Here is a 20,321-nt window from a genome sequence, read left to right as displayed (position 1 = left end):
GAGCAAAGTGCGGCTTAATGAGGCTCGGACTTGCTGGAACCAAACACTAAAGAAGGTCCATGCAGCCAGCATCTCTAACCCAAGCCCCACACCTGCTTGGACAGGTAAGAAGTCCATATGTTCTGAGCCACCCTCAGCAACAGAAGGCTCTTTGTGCAAACCGGAAGACTCTGTCACCGTGCGGAAAGTGGGAGCTCTCTCCCCTCACAGTGCAGACAGGCCCAGACTCAGTCGCCGATGGCCAGCATCCTGGATGTTGGGTGAATGCAGCCAGCATCTGCTGGGCCCCCACACCAATCTCAGCCCCTTGGGTGAGCAATGCCAAGCCTCCCTGCTAAGTCACAATGGGAACCACCTGCCTAAGCACCAGGTGTGAAATAAAAACCCAGCTTATTAGCACCTGTAAGCCCCCACCCAAATTCCTGGAAAATGCTACCATCAAAATACAGGCTGCCCTCAGGCCTGCAAAACTCCATGGTCACTGGTCGATCTGTGTGAATTCCACATTTCCCATCAAAACCTCCCAGAGAGCAGGCACCTCGGTGTTCACCCTTCTCACCAGAACAAATGCAGAGCTGTGGATGGGAGAAATAACACGCCACCCCAGTAACAACAGAAGACATCGCCTGCAAACTGTCCGCAGCCCCTGGAGTAGCTGACAAGTTTGACGGAGAATGTGTGTCGCCAATGTGGCTTGATGTGTGTTTGAAGGGAAAATGGAAGGTGCGTTTCCAGGAGGGCCAGCGACTGCCAGCCAAGGACTCGCACACAAAGCCACGAGGACCCGTCCCAGCCGTCCCCTCCTGGCCCTGTATCAACGCTCCTTGTCCCTCTGTGATCACTCTCCAAGGAACTTGGCTCCCACCGGGGAATGAGCCCTCCTGACAGCCAGCTGCGAGGCCCAGGGAGAAAACTGATTCAAAATGACAGCGGCACAGAATGGCGTTAGCCTTCTGCTCTGAACAGGCTGCAGGGAGAGAGGTGCAGCCACCCCGCGACGGGTGGGAGACACGGCCCAGGCTGGGCAGCACAGCATGGTCCCCAGGAGCACAGGCCCAGGCCCCAGCTGGCCTGCCCTGCCCCCCTCCCAGAGGAGAGGGCCTGTGGCTCCACTACTGAGCTTAACTTGCCTTTGAAAACATATTTCCAGGGTAGTTTCAAATGATAGAAATATTTCAGAGAAAAACCCAATGGACTGACTGCTACAGCCACAGCAGTAGAAATAATAGTAGTTGTTACTTTATGCCATAAATAATAATTATGTAACTATTATTAGATGGTATTCTATCATGATATATGTTACATAATAATCATATAAAAATACTCCAAATGGACGCCAAGAACCTGATATCTAGAGCATAATAATATAAAATACGTAATTATTATTTCCATCACCTAACACAAAATATACAATATTTAATAGTAAGTATATAAAATGATTGTTTCCAGCCTCTTTTGGGCTCTTGCCTGCGCCAGTCCCTCCTGTAAGTGCTTTATGAGGACCAGTTCACTCGACATTCAGTTGCGGCAGTGATCCTGTCCCCCTCTCCCTGAAAAGGGGCTTGCAGCTAAGGTCCTTCTAACACAGACATTTTGCAGGTGAGACGCCCCCAGAGCCCAGTGGTCTGGAGAAGGAGGCAAGGATGGGACCTTGACCCAGGCAGGCTCTCAGCCCGGGCTCTTGGCCTGCGCGCAGTGTTGGTCCTGTGCAGTCAAGGTGCTCTCCTGACGTGGTCCTAGATGGAAGCAGGCGGTGCTGGCTGTTGGGACAGCAGGGCCCTTGGCAGTAAACCTGGGAAACATTTACCTGAGGGCTTTCTGGGTATCAGGTGAACGAGGTGAACACTGGGCAGAGCAGGGAGAGCCTCGTCAAGGACACAGGGAGGCGCTCTGTCAGGAGGCGGGAGGTGGACCAGGCGGCCTGCTCCTGGGCCCAGAGCCCGACGGCATCTGCCTCCCTGGGCCTGAGCAGACCCCACAGGCAAGTTGCTCCAAGACAATAATGGCCGTGTGACTACATGATTCTGTCTGCTCAGCGGGCAGGTCCTTCGCCCCTTCTAACTTCTGCAAAGCCCCTGCGCTGCTGGCCAGGCAGCCCCTGGGCCCTGCTTCCGATGGGGATGGGCTGGCATTGTGTGTGGGCACTGAGCTGATGACACACTAGCAGGACCTGACCCTGGAGGGCTTGGCGGACTTGGCGGCCACCGCGATGCTGCAGGACCTCCAGTACCTCGGGCCCCAGCTCTTCTCCCCTTCAAAGGCTCCCACAAGCTGCCCAGCGCCAGCCTGCACTCACACATCCTCCCTGCCACCGGGCACTGACAGATGGGAGCTATTCTTATTATTTAACATTTATTAAGCGCCCACAGTGTGCCAGGAGCTGCATGGAACAGGGGTGTGGGTGGTCCCAAAGAGTCTGTCCTCAGAAGGCTGTGGCCACATGGGAGAGGACGGGCCTCTCTCCCCCCTGCAGAGCCCACCCTCCCCCTCTTGCCGCCCAGCTCCGGTATGTTCTGCGGGAGTCAGGGGGAAAGGCAGGTTGGACGACTGGGACCCAAGAGCCCTCCTCCAGGCACCTTCGTCCTGAACTCCAGCTTCCTGCTATTCACTTAGGGGGTGGGAAGGGGACCGGGGGCTTCACGGGACTCAGGCCTCAGCCGGTGGGCACTCAACTCCGAGATGGTGGGCTGGGCTCCCTGGCTGCACCCCCTGGCTCTCCAACTATGCTGCACACACCTGTCCTTGGTCACCAGGAGTCTCCATTAAGACCGAGGGCAGAGAGAGGTGACTGGGCCCAGCCCCTGCCCTGACCAGAGCATCTTCACACAGGGAAGAAAAGCACAGTGACCAGGGACATGGTGAGCAAACATGACAATCACGGCAATGCTGTCATTGGGTTTGGTGTTCCCCAGGGAGCAGGTGACATTCAAGTCCCCATGGCATCCTGCTGAAGTGGGCGTGGCCAAGCCCCCACTTTCAAGTGGAGACACTCCTAGGGGGATGAAGGTTGTATCACACAGAGCCGCAGTGCAACTCAGACCCACTGTGTGCCAAGGGCAGCCTTGAGCGCTCTGTCACGCCTCTGAGTGACGCAGGGGATGTACTGCAAAGGCCTAGGGTGCAGACGCCTGTAGCTCTTTGAATCCTAACAGGGACCTTGTGGGGGGAAGAGCCTACTTGAGATTACACCAATTTCACACATGAAAAAGTAAAGGTTAACAAAGGTCAAGCGACTTACCAGAAGCCACACGGGCAGGCTCCATGGCTGCGCTCAGCTTTTGCTACTGTGAGTTCTGTTTAATTTTTACTTAACTGTGCTCTCTCAAGAACTGAAAAGAAAGTTCTTCAGAGGGCACTTCCTAAGAACAATGTGGGACGCACAAGCTATCAGGCTCCTGGGTAGGTCCCCAAACCTCCCTGCCCCCAGTAACCAGTGCAGCATAGAGGGAAAAGGGAAGGAGCCCCACGGAGGCCACCTTCTCCCACCGTGGAACTCTGTTCCACCCGAAGCCAGATGCAAGGCTAAGCGGGGTGGGCACAGAGCTGGCCCCTGCTTGAGAGAGCCCATGCTGTCATTTCCCCCCCTCAAAAACAGATAAACAGAATCTTTGTCCCCTGGAATGAACCAGAAGCCCTGCCCATTGGAAAGGATGGCGAGCCAGCTTACAGCCAGCCATCCTCCTGCCACAGCCCCCCCCCCTGCCCACCAACAGCATGAAGACCTCATGGAGGGGGAGGGAGCTGAGAGCTGAGAACTCTACCTCCCAGCTGCTGTGATTGATTTCTGACTCTGTTGACATGGCTTCACCCTCTCTGTGATCTCTAAGGACAGATGTGGTGTCCTCGTCATCTCACTGCCTCCAGAGCGTGCCAGAGACCCCTATAAGAAACCCATGATCAATAAAGAAGGATTTCAACAAATGAATGAGTTTCACGGAGCCTTTGCCTCTGATGTTTGCAAGCCCGAAGAGCTCAATCTAGAAAATGACCCTTGCCAAAAACAACAGTCCCAGCCGCCCAGAGGAAGGGACCTCCTGAGCGTGGAGTGCAACTTTTCTGGACCCCTCGTAGGAATCAACCATTCATCAAGGGGACATGTGGGCTCTTCGCATGCTAATGGGGTGCGTGCAAGACTGGTCTATCTTTAGACAGGAGAGGAACATACACAGGGTGAGTGTCTCCATCATAAATCACCCATAGCACTTACCCAGAACAACCTCTGAAAGCCAGGGAGGGGCCCCGTGTCAACACGAAGGCTCTGATTGCTGCACAGTGGAGCAGCACAGAGTGAGCTCCATCGGTGCTCCAGCCTCCCGCCCTGTGCCAGCGTATTATAAAAAGCATACATGCTGATATAGCATGCCTTTAAAATGATCAACATGACAGATGGCTGCTGCAGTAACACATCCTTTTTATAGGACTGATATTAATCAGAAGAGATCGACAGTGTCCCTTTAATCTTTTAATTAAAAAAAGGACATGTCTCTAAAACGGAACCAGGCAAGTCCCGAGCATCTCGGAGTGCTCTCGAACAGTGGAAGGGCCCTGTTCCTCCAAACTGAACCACGGAGCTTGAATTTCCTGCCCTCGTTTATGTATGTTCACATGGCTGGCCAAAGAAGTGGTGGCAGGCTCTGGGGACCCTTGACTGGCCTCCATGACTGCCGTGCCAGGTGTCCTGGAGGGATCGCCTCGACTTCCCTTGATGGTGGTGTCTGAGCCTGTAAGGGAGTGGGACTATCCCCAAACACCCTGCTGGGAGGCACCCCTGCTGTAAAGCCGGGGGTGGGGGGGTGGGGGGAAGTGATGGGTAAAGTGCCCATATCTGACTTTTGGAAACTTTAGAATTCTGGTCATGGACCAGGAGCCAGCATGATGGCCTGGTGACTATGGGCCGCAGGGACAGGCCATCAGGATGCCTGAGATCACAGCCCCACCACTCTCCTCCCCGAGGATGGTGTGTGTGGAGTTTGGGGGACAAAGGGCACGTTTGTGGGTTTGCAAAAGCCCCCTCCACCCCCCGTTGTTGATCACGAGAACCTGGATTGTGCCTCTCCAGCTCTGTCATTTTGGAAACAGGACCCTGACTTGAACTCCATACACAGTCCACAGTGCTCCGGGGACCCTGATGTTGCCTTCCAGCTCCCAAGGTAGCAGGATAGATGGGCACGGACTCCCAGATCAGCCATGGAGGCTGCCTCTGGAATTTCATCCAGAAAGACTGGGGAGGCGGGGTGTAGGTATGGAGTTGCCAAGAACCATCTTTGCCTCCCCTCGGAGGTGGTGTGCCTGTGCACGAAGACCAAGTAGAGGTAACCGCTGCGACGTGGGGCAGAGAACCAGCCCTTGGGCCGTCAGAGCACCTGGATCTAACTGTGCCAGAAGCTGGTTGAACCTGGATGCTCTTTTTTTTCCCTCTAACCAGTATGACTTAGATTTTGGTCACTTGCAGATAAAAAAAAATCCTTAAGAAACACCCACCCAGGGCTGGGGATGTGGCTCAAGCGGTAGTGCACTCGCCTGGCATGCGTGCGGCCCGGGTTCGATCCTGAGCACCACATACCAACAAAGATGTTGTGTCCGCCGAGAACTAAAAAATAAAAATATTAAAAATTCTCTCTCTCTCTCTCTCTCTCCTCTCTCACTCAATTCTCTCTCTCTCTCTCCTCTCTCACTCTCTCTTAAAAAAAAAAGAAACACCCACCCAGAATAATATTGAACACATAATCATATATGTATACATACACATATATGTGCATGCACGTGTGTGTGTGTGTGTCTGTGTGTCTGTGACTTTCCTTATATGTTATAATGTAAACTTCCTGTTGGAAAGGATTGTTGAATCATTCACTCCTTCATCTCCACCTGGCACATAGTAGGTACTCAATGAATAACTGCCAACTGGAGAGAGAGTGAACTGCATTGAAAGCTCACAACAACTTTGCAAGAGAGGTATTCCTGCGAGGGAGGTACTCCTGCAAGTCAGGCATTGCCGCAGGCAAGCAAACTGAGGCTTGGTGAGGTTAATTGACAAGCCCCAAGGCCACAAGCTTAGTGCACACCGGAGCCAATACATCAACCTGGACCCGTTTGACTCCAAATTCTCTTTGCCACCTCTCTGACTGTTTAATTTAGTCGGCTGTTGACATGGCCTCGTTGGCAGCACAGAAAAGTCACTTGGTGACTAAGATGGAGTGGCCTCCAAGCTCCATGTAAAGGACACCAGGAGCATTTATATCAGGCATCCATCTCGAGGTCTCTCCCAATCAGCAGACGGTGCACACGCGCAGACGGCACCACGGGACAGCCGTGTTCAGGCCTGGGAATGGGTCCCCAGCCACCGAACAAAACAAGCTTCTGTTTCTAAGTCTAACCAGAAACGTGTCCAAATTACTAGCGAGCTCCCCCTTGGCCCTCTCCCCTCCCACGGGAGCTTCCTCTTGTCCCTTGTGAAAATCATTACTTCAAAAATCCCCAGCGCCACTGTCCATGTGGACGCACACCTCTGGTTAGGTTCATGGCCAATTTCAACAAAGCTAATTTCTGCTTTGAAATACAGCACAGGGTTTGGGTGACCCACTGCCACCCACGTCACAGAGGCATTTGCTGGCAGAGACCTGCCACTGTCTAGCTCCGGAGAGCTCAAGGTAGAAGACCTGGGAGGAATCACTGGCTCAGCGGGGGGATGGCAAAGGGTCAGCTGGACACCCACCCAGGGACTTGAGCATCCGCCTGCAGGGGGTCCTGGGAGGGGCCTGGAGCCCAGCGATCATGAGGTTCCTCCAGCTCCTGCTGGCCTCTGACTTTCACTTGGGAGATCTGTCTAAACACTGTCCAATGCCATGGCGCCCACAGGGCGGGGAACACACTGAAGCCCCATCTTTTGAGCCAAATCACCTCCACGCGTGTATCCTGCTCTTCCCTTCTGCTGGGCACTTGTCCTTTCTGGCCCAGGGGACGCCTTCCGCTGCCTCCCAGGACCACTCCAATCCCACCTCTTCCTAACTCTAAGAAGCACCTGGCTGCTCCATCTCCGTGATTTCATTAGCATCCCTGAGCCGACACCCCACTCACAGGGGCAGGCGGGTGGCTAAGAGGGTGGCAGAAATCCCACACATCCAGCCCAATCACCACTATCTGGCTGACATTCTTTGTGACCTTGGGCTCATTCCCTTTCTCCAAGTGTAGACTTTAGGTTCTCCATAGGCAAAAGGAGAGCCACAAGGGGAGACTGCGACTCCTTCCCTGAGGCCCCGAGAGTGATCTGTATTTCTCATTCAGATATTTTTTTGGGGGGTGGGGGAGAGAAAGGGGGATTTCTTTTTTAGAAAGGTATTTTGGTGGTAACACTGATTATGTAAAACCCTCGGCAGGACCCAGGACAACACCCTGAAATCAAACACATAAATATTCCCACAGCAAAATATATGAATATTTACACTAACTGGAATAAAGAAAGTCTATAAATAACCGTACAGCATTTCAGGTCAAGCCTTGTTCTCAAATGAAATTTGGTGTGAAACTTGAAAAAGGTCTGATTTTTTTCAGAGCTTATGGGGACTTAGAATTACAGGTGAGGGGTGGCAGACCACTGCTACCCAACTTGAAAATGCGTGGAGATGATCCTTCTCCTTGGTTAGCTGCTCTCCGTGATACCATCACTCCCTCTGGCCAGCTCCAAGTAGCAGTACAGCCTGGGGTTTGGGTGCTGCTGCTTCTACTGGGCTGCAAGCCCACAGGTCAGCAGCTGTGGCCGGGATCCAGGAGCCTAGCACAGTGCCTGAGGTCAAAGGAAGTGTGTGGCAAACAGAAAACCAAGTGAACAATGTGGCTCCACCCTCTGCCCTCCAGCCAGGAAAATCATCTTCCTTAAGATGAGGATGAAACAACCCTTTGAGTGGCAGGAAGAGTGACTAGCCAGGAGCGGTGGCAGACATCTAGACCGAGGTGTGCTGGGTCCCACATGGAACACACAGCCAAGGGCTCCTTAGACCCGAGTGCCAGTCAAGCAGACGGTGAGGTCTGAAGCCATTGTTTTGGCAGTGTGTGACCATGACCCATGGCTTTGGAAGTGCCCTTGGTAGGTTTGGAGCTCCAGAATGACTTTGGCAATGGCCTTGACCTCCTGGGTGAGCAGGTCAGATGATTTGCTAATCACTGAAGATATCGTGAGAAATTTAGACATAAGTAAAGAGCTCCGTGGAGCATGCACCAGGACTTCTTATTCAAGGACATCGGGTTGGGATCTGTTCACAGGGGGAGGGGAGGGGAGGACCTCATGCTTTTGCAAAATTCTTGATCTTGCCACTCATTTCCTCTTCCTTTTGGCCTCTTTGCACCCATGAAACAATCCAAACTGGCTCAGCTCAATCCTCTGAATTCATCCCACGATTATCTCAACAGCTAGCTGGATAAACAATTTGGCTACATATATCCAACAAGTTAAGACACAGAATAATGGCGGTGGGGAATTCAATACGGTAGAGTCTGTTTTCCCTGGATGATGGCAAGTAGGGTCCATGGTAACCACCAAACCTACGCTACGAACACACCTAGGGAAAGAGTCTGTATGAGCAACCTCCCTGGAACCATCAGGAAACTCCTCCTCTGCCATCTTCGCAGGGCTAAGTAGGTACTTGCTCAAAACTTGGTGAGACCTCCAGAGGTACCTCAAAGTCAGACACAACAGCCCTTCCAAGTGTCCAGGGTCACTCTGCTCCCACGTCTCCAGGCTTGGGGCCATCTCCGCCACAGGTGGAGCACACACTCTTTATTTTGATCACTTTCATGTCTTGCTGGTGACATGGCTCAGGGGCTGAGAGTGCCTTGATTCCCTTCAGGAAGGCCTGGCATCTTGAGTTGGGGAGAAACCAGCAAGGTCAAGGAGGTGGTGGGTAAGCTGTTGGAGTGGCCCGCAGGCAGAGCAGTGGGCATGAGGGGGATATGAAAGCCGAGTGCCTGTCATGGCTACAGCTCTCTTTCCCTTGGCATCTCCTCCTCCACTTGCAAACATAACTGTAGTGGGGGATGCCAGAGGGTACACAACATGGCTGTCTCAGCAAGCCAGAAATCCAGCCAGTGTCCCTCTGGACACAGCCTCTCTGTGGGTGCCAGAGGGGAACAGGGAAGCCACATGAAGCATGTCCCCCTGTGGGTCTGGAGGGTCCTCACTCAACTGCTCCCCTGACTCACAGGCCACTGGTGAGAGCACCATTGGCTGAGAAAATAAAGAGGACAAGGGCTGAGATTTGCAAGTAAAATCACTTGTTCCAACCCAAAGTCACTGGATATGTTTCCCAAACGCTTCCTGCAAAGGGAAAAGAAACAGGGCCTCCCCAATTTCTTAGCTGGCCCCTGCGTCTTCTCATCTATCACTGGGGTAATATGTCCAGAGTGGCATTTCGTCATGACAGCAACATTCCAGCAAATCGATAGTTATTTAATTCCCAACAAGCTCTCGAGTCCATTAAACCTGATTACATTCACCCATTTCAGTGGGTGCCGTTATTTTTCCTACACCGGCACTTAATCCATAACAGGAACTTATGAGAACTTTCAGGAGCAATTTCAGCATCAATCAGCAGAGAGTGAGCAGCACGATTTGCCTGTGATTATTTATCGGCTGGGGCGGCAGAGGGTCTGACAAACCTCCAAAGCTGACCTTCACCCCAAGTTTGCAATAGAAGCAAAAGGCCTGCTGTTGGCTTTCCCTCTCCGTCAAGTCCGGAAACACAGTCCTGCCCCCCTGGCCTGCCCGTGCCAGGAAGGACGGAGCCCTGTCCCTGCTGACTGCCAGGGGCCATCTTGTGGTGGCCTGTCTACCTATATGTGGAAGACAGAAGCCACCAAATGGAGCAAAGGCCACACATCCAGGGTGACAGAAGGTTTTGCTGTTCTTCAGAATCACCCTGAACAGCTCTAATCACCCGGACTCTCTAGTTCCTAAACGTCACAGCAAAGGAGTTGGAAGAGGAGAATGAAATAGAATTTGACCAGAATCCTCCCCAGAAATTTGAATTAAAGCGTAAGAGTGTTGCAGAATTTTCAAACACAGGGTTTTGGCGTGCAGAGTGAATGGGAAGGGACGCACTAAATATGTTTTTTTTTTCCTTCCCATGGAAAGAAGATGCAGAACTGATCACCAAGAGGTGACCATTCTCCATGAGCAATAGTGAAAGCCACCTGACTGGCCACCACCGCCAGGCTCTGCAGTCGCCAGCTTCCCAGAGAAGCTGGACGTCCCCCGGGGGCAGTGCAGACAGCACACAGGTGGACTCGGGGCGAGGGAGAGAACGATGCCGCAGATGACCCTGTCCACACAGCAGTGCCCGCCTCGACACCAGCACCGGTCCCCACCCTCCTCCGTCCTGCCATCGTTAAGATGCGAACAGCTGGTGTGGGGTTCCTAGCACCACCTCCAAGTGCCTGAAGGAACCAGCAACGGGGTGTCCCTGCTTGACTCAGCGCCACCACCCAAATTCAGGGTGTGCGGCGGGGAGGGGGGCTTTCTCTGAAAACAGACAGCCCATCGGGGGCGACCCAGGAATTGCGGCCTGCTGGACACTCCCTTCATTTCCTGGGCCACAACTCTTCACCGTGTCACCTCATGATAAGTCACTCCGCCTCGTGATCTGCTCGGGGAGACTGAGCCCCTCGGAAAGCTGGGAAGGAGCGCAGATCTTGTGCCCTGTGGTCAACCTCCCAAAGCCAAGGCATGAATGTTAAACAGCAGTCAGATCAATACAAGCAAATATAGCTCAACTACACCATTTATTCAGCCATGAGAGATGTCAATAGCCAGATTAGGGTGATCCATCTTTTAGATTTCCTACTGTCTCCTCACTGACTACACGAGGGCTTTTTCCTGTATTAAAAGTGTTTGCTTTCTCAACCATAAAAATTCCAATTATTACTCTGAGCGCGCTGGAGTTAAGTCGCTGGCTGGCAGAGACCTTGCGTTACCTGAATGGGTCCAGGGAAGTAGGGTGCTGCGGGCAGGATCATGGGCACACCGTAGGAATGCAGGAGGACCCCTGGAGACGCCAACATGCTTACACGCAGTGCCAGTCCCTCTGAGGCTCAACGCATCAATGAGAGGTGGGGGGGATCTAGGGACCCAACTTCTTCCCAACTACAGAGCCGGGAGCCAAACGGCTTCTGTCAGGAGCCAAGCGCTCGTCAGGCCGAGAGGGGAAAGAAAGAAAGTCCGCATCAGCAACTCTGGATGTGAAAGTCTTCTTCCCAGACCACCAAGAGACGCGGCAGCTGCAAAGTTGAAGCCACCGAAATGGAAAGGGCTATTTTGGGCACAGCTTGCCCAACGCGCTAACCAAACCCTCTCCGCTAATTTAGTTCTCGGAGAGAGCAGGAGAGAAAGAGGGGACCGGCCCTGAGACCACGCTCTCGGCCCACGGGGTTTGGCCCAGAGGCCAGCACCGGAGTCCCCTGGGAGCTTGGAAGTGGGAGACGTGAGCTCCCGTGCTTATCAGCGGCCACCGAGAACCAGGATCCAGAGGAAGTTACTGGGCAGCCCGGCAGAAACCGACCCAGACATGTTCAGCCTCTGTTCTCCCTCTTGCTCTCTCTGATTTCCATTCTAAAGGGGCGATTTGTAAATAATACAATAATACTGGCAGCTCATATTTGCACAGGGTGGGCGATGTGCAGAGAAGGAGCAGACTCCTGACACGTCCTGCCATGTCCTTCCCAGGTCCGGTGGCAGTCAGTGCTCTTCCATGTCCTTCCCAGGACCGGTGGCAGTCAGTGCTCTTCCTGGGACCCGGGGAATGGGAAGGAAACCAGCCTCGAGCTGGCTGTGGGGTCACTGAGGGCGTACAGCTTGGGGGAGCGGTGCTGGGCCGGGACCTGAACGCATTCCCAGGTAGGACCCCCCCCCCCCCAGACCCTGTATTCACTACTGTATTTTATGCTGTGATAGAATTTCACATGCTCCCCACTTTCTCGTATTTTAAAGACAATCTTTATTCTGAAATGTCAACTGTGATACATACATTTGCAATATATTAATGACAGTTGTTTCCCTGTCCTCCGAGATTCAAGGTGTATCCAATGTGTAACAAAACGGTAGATGATAAATACAGTGAAGAAAATTTGAAATATCTTTCTAGTGTCAAAAAACACCCAAAGGATCATCGGGGATGTGCTATGTGGTGGTAGATTATTCCCACGGGATATACAAACTGGTTCAAGGCTGACACAAGTGTCCCACTTACTAGCTGTGTGATCTTGCACAAGTTATTTAGCTTCTCTGAACTCCAGTTTCCTCATTTGGAAAATGGAGATAATAAAGGTCCCTCCTTCATAAGGTTGTGTGATAATTACAGAAACTCGCTGTCACTATATGGCAGCTGTGCAAGACAGGGGGCTAGGAGCTGTTCTTGCTGTATATTCCCTGTTCTTCTCCTGATGCTCAGTGTAGACACATCTTTTGACTTCAGACTGAAGGCTCAGATGACATTAAAGTGTCACTCTTCTAATCTTATCCCAGAAAAGCATGTGGGCACCTTCAGAGTATACAACTTGGAGAGCTGTAATATAAGATTCTGATGAAGTACATCCCCTTCTGTGGCAGCCCAGGCCCAAGGAGCACAGAAAATCACCTTGGACTAAATATCCACTTGGCCCCTTCCACCTATCTCACTGCACCCGCCACATAACACAGATTTTGTCAGCACGGCGGAGGGTGGGGGGAGCGTCGGACGCGGCCAAACACGTTCAACAATCGGCTTTTTCTAAATCCAAATGTCAATTCTTCCACTCTGAGATGGCCAAGGTGTTTTTACACTACACTAATTTTAGTTGCTTGATGTAGCTGCATAATCACATCCCTAGATAACGACAGTGGACAGGGTTTGGCAGAGAATTCAATTATTTAGGGCTGAGCTTGGGCCATCTTGACAAGGTTCTCTGTAATTGATTCTCCTGCGCCGAGTGCCCACGCCACACAGCTCAGAGGCTCGGGAACAGCTGTGAGCTGACCCCTCTTACTCAACAGCCCGATACCGTTGTTGCTAACTTTAGCTGTGGAGTATGACTTTCAACACCGCATTTCTGAGAAGTTACCAGAGAGACAGAAGCAGTGGCATGATATGGGCGTGTTTTCTAATCTGCTCCCTTTGGTAGCCACAGGCGGGGAGGGCTTCAGTGAGTTAGGTGAGGCCGGGGCAGTTGCATGTTGACTTTTCAGTGCTATAACGGGAAAGAACACGGGTCCTGGGGCAGGAAGCTTGCTCTAATCCCGTGGGCTCTCAGCTTCCCAAGAACAGAAATGACGAGGCCCATTTGTTGTTCACCAAGAGTGGTCAGAGAGCCATCATGTTGGGGTGTTTGGGGCAGATCATTTATGTACACGTGTACACACAGTTTTACTGAAGAGCCTGCTGATCAATTCAGATAGAACATGGAGTTACATGACACTCAAATAAGCATGCTTTCCAAATAAGCATCTTCTTTCCCCCTCCTGAAACCAAGGGTTGTCTGGTGGTTCTTTTCACTTTGCCTGCTAGGAAGCTCAGAGTCCAATGAGAGGCTCCCATTCTGTCCACTGTGTTGGCCTTCACCGTCTGCATATTTGTAACCTTGTCTTCATACTCCTATCACCTCCAGTCTCAACCACAGGCACCCAATTTTCTATTTATATGTTATTGACCTATAAGGTTGAACTATTTATATTTTTGAAAATGCATTGAATGTATCCTTGCTCTAAAACCAGGACAAATAATAAGGCATATCAATAAATAACCTCCACTGATCGAAACCTCTTGTTCCTGACAGTAGGGGCCTGTTCTCTCCAATGGGATGCACCTGGTAGTACCGGGCTGGAGTGTGTTTCTTCCTGAATCTTCTGGGGAGTCTCTGCTCCCCAGGAGCTGGTACCCAGGGCCAAGGGCTGGCTACCCAACAGGCAGTTCCAAGCTCATGTTATGTTGAAGGAATTTAAAACTGTCAAAATGTGGAGGAAATAGTAAGGTGGGAGGAGAGAGTGGTATTTCTGGTCGTGACAAGGACGTGCTGAGTTCAAACCGAGGCTCAGGTCCGGTGACCGGCTCCGGCTGTCATGGGCAGGTGGCAAGGTTTCCTATGTAAGCTGTGGACACTCTCAGTGGGCAGCTCTCCGCCGGTCGCCAGGCAGGAGCCCTGCCGGGCAGGCTGTGGGAGAACCCCTGGGCGACGCGTTCCCGGTACTTGACGAACGGTCGTGGGAAACTCAAACACCCTAGCTTTTTTTTTTTTCAATCCTTTTTATAGAACACGAGATATTCTTTTCATTTTTTTTCAAGCACCTAGAAGCATAACACGCACTCTTAGCTCGAGGGTCCTACAGAAACGGGTGATGGTCTCGGTGTGGCTCCCCGCCTGTGGCTCTCGGCCTCTCCTGGCTCCGACCTCTCATCCAGGAAGTCAGAGTCCAGGTTGGGCAGCACAGGTCCTTCTTCCCCTTCCTCTGCCTCGTGACCTGTTTCTCCTCTTCCCCAGGGTTCCCTGGGCCAGAATCGCATGGAGGGCTTGATGGATGGATGGATGGATGGATGGATGGATGGATGATGACTCATCGAACAGGGGACAGTTCAGTCTCTTCCCTCCCCATCCTTCCCACCTTCCATGGCAATGCTCTGCTCTAGAGCTTCCTCCTCTGGCTCCCAGATCCTGCCTCTGCGCCCACCTCCAGAGCCCACACAAGGATGCCTCTGGCCATGGCAGCCCCTTCGGAGTGGTGGCCACCAGGGAACTAGACGTCTATGTCAGAGAAGGAAAGAGGCCAGGGACAGAATTGTTGGCAGGAGAAGAGACAGGGATCATCCAGGGAAGACACCACCTCCCCATCCATGGTCTAGGGTACCAACTGCAGCCTGGGGGACCAGGTCCAGGCCATGGGAGGCCACTGTGATGTTGGGTCTTTCCAGTGAGAGGAAGGGCTAGGCCTTTAATTCCCTCCCTGTCAAATTCGGATCCGCCATGTCTCCTGGACGGCCTGGCACACCTGGGCCTGCTGGGCCCCACGTCCTGTCCAACGCCCCACCAGGTCTAGAGAGGAGGTGCCGTGCCCACCGAGCAGGAGTCTGTCACAGTCCTCATCCTTCTTCAGCATCCCATCATTCTTCCTGGAAAGAAGCTGAGCATCGGTCGTCACGGGCGACCAGGAAATCAAAATGGAGTCCGACCCAACCTCCAGGTTTAATTTTAATTGCACTTTTTAACCTTTCGGACATCGACGGCATTGATCTCATCATGCAGATTCAGAGGTGATCAAATCACCCACACGACCCTGTTTCCAGGCAAAGTTGGGTGATGGTGAACCTCCGGGGGCGCCCAGGATATTCTGCAGGGCTACCGTTCAGATTCGTCCTCAGCCAGTGGCCAAGGGCACACTTGTGTGCAAACCACACTGGCCAGGGGCCTTTGCCGAGCACCCGAGCACCTCTGTGAACCAGTTCCCCTCCAACTTGCTGGCGAAGCAAAAATGCCCTCCTTCCCCGCCCCCGCCTCCCTTCCTTCAGGGCCAACCTTGGGGGCATAAGTCAAAGGTCAGATCTCTGCAAAGCCTTTGCCACTGCGGACTGCACCACCCTCTTGTCCCAAGTCCTTCCGGTATTTTGTTAGCTCCAGGTCTGCTCCCGTGGGATCAGGGTCCTGGAAGCTGGTCGCTCCTTCAAGAAGGCAGGTGGACCCCAGCGCAGAAGCAGGGCAGCCATTGCCATGAACCTCCCAAGGTGACCGTGTAGGAAAGCATGAGCGACAGCCAAGAGCCACCTGTATCTCCAAGGCACAGAAAAAGCGTGAGGTTTGAAGTTGGAGAGGTTGGCTTGGATCGGCTCGCTCTCCCTTTCCCATGTCTGGCGTCCTCAGGATGACGTGCTCAGCCTGAAGCCCTCATCCCCACTGGAGTGACTCGGAACAGCACCTGGACCTGCTCACAGGTGCGTGGTGGCGGTGAAATGACAAGCTGCATGTGGGTGTCCCTGGCACTTGGAAGGTATTCAAAAAGAGTTGGTTTATTTTATTTCCTCCTTCAGGGTGTCTGTCATGTACCTCTACGATCAGGCTCTCACCTCTGCTCCTCGGTCAGTCTCAGGCTCCCACCGACGCCTGCCCTGAGGTCTCCCTTGGGATGCACACGCGGCTCTTCCCCATGTGATCATGTCCATGGACATTCACACCCTTCTGCCAGCAGCTCCCCACCTTCTTCAGCACATATGGTCTGCCAAGATCCCGAGCTATCAATCACGCCTTGACCCAGGATAGTCAAGACCTGCAATCACGCCTTGACCCAGGATAGTCAAGACCTGCAATCACGCCTTGACCCAGGATAGTCAAGACCTGACTGGTGTTTACAGCCAGGTCAGTTTCCATCTCTCCTCCCCCATCACCTCCCCCATCACCTCCCATCACCTCCTCCATCACCTCCTCCATCACCTCCCCCATCACTTCCTCCACCACTTGGTTGTCCCGTCTTTCTCCCAGGACTGGGCACAGACCAGATGCTCATGAGTACTTGAGATGACCTTTCACCTACAGGACCTGATGGAAGTTCAGGGGCGGCCAAGTCACCTGATCAGAGTTAAATAAGAAAATGCCTGCCGTGCCCATTACCAAGAAGCAGATCTCTCTCTAACCAGTTCCGACACCTGCTAAATCATCAAGAATCATCAGGCCAATGCAGCAGCACCACCCCAAATTACTAAATACCACGCAGCCCTGGGCACGCGCTCCAACTCCATCCTACTGGACAAGGACGCGGTAGGGAAGAGGTTGGCCTCGCAGGTGTCTTGAAAGGCTGGTCCTTTGAGATGTCACCTGAGGGTTACATTCTTGAATGAGCATTCCCAGGCAGGAAGGCAGGCTCCAAGAGAGCAGGCAGCTCAGCTTGGTCCCGAGACACAATGACATCAACCTGATCACGAGAAGGCAGGTGTAGGAAGCGCTTCCCCAGGCTGCACAGGTGGACACACCGGGCCATCAACCAGACCATCCTCTAGTTACGCCACCTCCACTGGAATCCTCAGTGGGGAGCCGTCCAGGCAGGAAAGCCCCTGGAAGAGAAGCTGGCTCAGCAGCCCAGCAGGGACCCCTGTCAGTTCATACACATGTGTGAATTGGCACATGGCAACCTTGCCAGGACGGCGAGTGCTGACGAAGCATTACTATTCTTGTTGCGTTACTACCCTCTCAAGGACCACGCCTGATCCCCTGGCTGGAGTCACCATAGCAGAGCAAAGAGATCACATTCTGCCTACATGGAAAGTCCGGTTTCCACCAAGTACTAGCTGTGTGTTCTCCTGCACATTACTCAACCTCTCTGTGCCTTGGAGTTATGACTTGTAAAATCAGAGTCTGGTCCGTGATGATAAATTATGGTCCAGTGAGTTAAACGAAGGACAGCTCATGCCCATCGTCAGTGACAAACGAATCAGCAGCAGCTGGGGCATCAAGATGGGAATATCAAACTCTTCCTCCTTATAAACTCTGATTGGTTAAATGAAATCGTGCCTCCAGATACAACTTTGGAGGCGACTTCCTGTTGGAGAGCATGTCTCCTTTCTCCATGTTCCAAATCCCACACTTAAGCACAGGTGCTGAAGCAGGAAACAGGTGTGTGGGCTCTGGGCGTGGAAAGTGAACTCTAGAGACCAGACTTTGAAATCCAAGTCCATGGGACGGATCGTGGGGAGGAAGCTGGTGCCTTTCCAACGGCAGAAACCCAAAGGATCCGGGACACTGTGTCACCCTACCCAGAAGGACTGTCCCACCTCCAAAACTGGTTATAAAAATGCCCAAAGAAAATTCCAGTAGGTTTTGTAAGTGAGGAGGCTGCTGATTATCATTAGAAACCCGAGCCCCCATGGTCCAGGAGGCACGCGGCTCCTCTGGGTTCATTAAGTGCTTCTTGACCTGATTCTCCTCTGAAAGCCAGACTGACTGGCTGAATGAGCAAATCTAAGAATATCAACCTGCACATCACCTCTGCTGAGAGAGGCAATGTTTCAGGAGCCGACCTCTGACCTGTCTGGGGAGGGATGGCGACGGGGGCTGAGAATTAGTTGACCTTGCGTGAGGCCGGTGGGTCCTCCCGGAGGACTCTCAGAATGGGAGATGAATAATGGCTGCTCCCTGCAACCTCCTTTGTGTTCCTTGGCCTCTCTGGCCCTCTGGGCTGCAGGTGCCTGTTGAAGCTGGCACAGAGGGCACTCCAAACAGCACGTGCCTCCGGGACGGGGGATGGAGCCTTTCTGTCCAGACCCCAGGCCGCTGCTGAAGGGCTGAGCCACGTGAGCTCCGAGTGCATTGTCTTCTGCTTAGGCCTGGAGTGCCCGGCGGCGGCTCCCCAGGCAGAGCTGCGCAGGAGAGGCCTCATTAGAGCCTTCACTGCAACAGAACTCCACAGTCAAATAAGTCGGAGAGGGTTAGCTTGTTTCCGCCCTCTTGGAGACTCGGGATGGTGATTAGGATATAAAAGCATCTGGGAAATGCCACTGGAAGAAAAAGTGACCTTGTTTGATCCAAACTTTCTGAACTGGATGACTGACATGCCATCCATCCTTCCATCCACCCACCCATTCACCCACTCATTCCCCTCTCTATTCGTTCATCTAACCATTCACCCATGTATCCACTGATGTATCCAGGTATTCATTCACTCAGCTATTAACCCATGCACCTATCCAACCATGCATCTAACCATCCAACTATCTATCCACTTATTCATCCACTCATCCATCCACCCATTGACCCAACCATCCATCTATCTATTCAGCCAGCCATGCAGCCATTCATCCATCCATCCATCCATCCATTGACCCAACCATCCATCTATTCATCTACATACTCATTAATCAATCTATCCATCATTCATCCATCCATCCACTCATCAATTTACCCAACCTTCCATCTCTATCCATCTGTGCACTCATTTATCCATTGACCCAACCATCCATCTATCTATCCATCCAGCCAGCCATCCATTCATTCATCCATCCATCCATCCATTGACCCAGCCATCCATCTGTCTATCCATCTGCATACTCATTCATCAATCTATCCATCATCCATCCATCCACTCATCCATTCACCCAACCTCTGTCTATCCATCTGTGCACTCATTCAACCATCCATCCATCATCCATCCATCCATTTACCCAACCATCTGTCTATCCATCTATGCATTCATCCATCCATCTATCCATCATCCATCCATCCATCCACTCATCCATCCATCCACACATCCATCCATCCACCTATCCATTCATCCACTTATCCACCACTCATCCATCCACATATCCATCCATCTGCCTATCCATTCATCCACTCATCCATCCATTTATCCACTGATTCATCCACTCATCCATCCATCTATCCACTCATCCATCCACCCATCCACTCATCCATCCATCCGTCCATCCATCTACTCACTCGCCCATTCATCCATCTATCTGTCAATTTCACCATCTATCTGACTATCTGGTCATGAAGAATTACACTCGAGTCCAGCTCTGGGATGATTTGTTTTTTCTCTTCTTTCTTTCCTCCTACTTCTTATCACGGCTGCCACCACTTGTTCAATGCAGGGCATGTGCCAGGCTCTGCCCTAATCCCACCTCTCTACTCTTTCAGTTTGAGCCTTTTGCTCCTACAGAGTAGATCCTACTAAGTTTATGATATTACCAAGAAGAAAACAAAGGCCCCGAGAGGGGATGTGCCCTGGCCACGGCCAGACAGCCACCTGGGGCAGAGCTGTGGCTTGAGCCAAGACCCCCTCTTGTGGGCTACTGAGAGGAGCCTTTCTGGCATGTGACACTGACTACCTACTATGAGAAAGGTTGGCCTGGGCCACACTCGAGCTGAGTGGCCTCTAATGTCCTTGTCCCTCAACTCCTCACTCAGCGTCCACCATTGTCATGGTGATCGGCGGCCACAGACTGTAAAAGCAAAGGGAGCAGAAGAAGGAGAAGACTCCGAGGCCTAGAGGAAAGCGGACCGAGGCCACCTTCCAAGCCTCCAGGGAGTGGGGACCCTGCCCCTGGAGACGCCCTCATCCTGGGGGAACCAAGGGTGGACGGTCAGGAGGATGGCTGAGGAGGTCATCCTTCGTCCTTTCTTTGTGATGCTGAGGCACAGACTGGCCTCCAGGGCTGGACCGACCTCGACTTCCCCTGATTAATACCTCTTCTCAGGGTCAAGCTGTGGTTCTTGGTTTTTACTTTTTGATGCGTGGACCACTTTGACACTTCCCCCTCATCCCAGAAGAGCTGCGTCCATTCCCACAATTTTCCATATCCCTATAGGAAGTGCTGGGTCCTTCTGAG

At 52.5% G+C, this 20,321-nt stretch overlaps 1 protein-coding gene and 2 long non-coding RNA genes across 8 annotated transcripts in view; 2 read left to right on the top strand and 1 right to left on the bottom strand.

The window, feature by feature from the left end:
- Nucleotides 1-20,321, bottom strand: part of ZNF12 (zinc finger protein 12) — a 1,264,586-nt gene that overhangs the window by 29,307 nt on the left and 1,214,958 nt on the right. The window lies entirely within an intron of this gene.
- The window catches only part of LOC308650732, a 35,018-nt gene continuing 24,495 nt past the window's right edge, over nt 9,799-20,321 (top strand). For 3 of the 4 annotated variants that reach the window (XR_014022397.1, XR_014022398.1, XR_014022399.1), the window contains exons 1-3: nt 9,799-10,024; nt 10,124-11,710; nt 11,749-11,881. This is a non-coding gene — a long non-coding RNA (uncharacterized lncRNA). Of the gene's footprint in view, nt 10,025-10,123; nt 11,711-11,748; nt 11,882-13,794; nt 14,450-20,321 lie in introns of those variants that run through there. The other variant, XR_014022400.1, reaches the window with a different exon arrangement.
- On the top strand, nt 14,652-16,147 carry LOC308650733. 2 transcript variants are annotated; one of them, XR_014022401.1, is made up of 3 exons: nt 14,652-15,193; nt 15,622-15,938; nt 16,088-16,147. It is a non-coding gene; the product is annotated as an uncharacterized lncRNA (long non-coding RNA). The 2 variants fall into 2 exon arrangements; XR_014022402.1 differs by lacking the exon at nt 16,088-16,147 and adding an exon at nt 16,035-16,075.

This window comes from Spermophilus citellus, assembly GCF_964194105.1.
Source record: "Spermophilus citellus genome assembly, chromosome: 6".
Taxonomy (NCBI): domain Eukaryota; kingdom Metazoa; phylum Chordata; class Mammalia; order Rodentia; family Sciuridae; genus Spermophilus; species Spermophilus citellus.
Note: the sequence above shows the minus strand (reverse complement) of the source record. Positions and strands in the feature narration are given on the sequence as shown.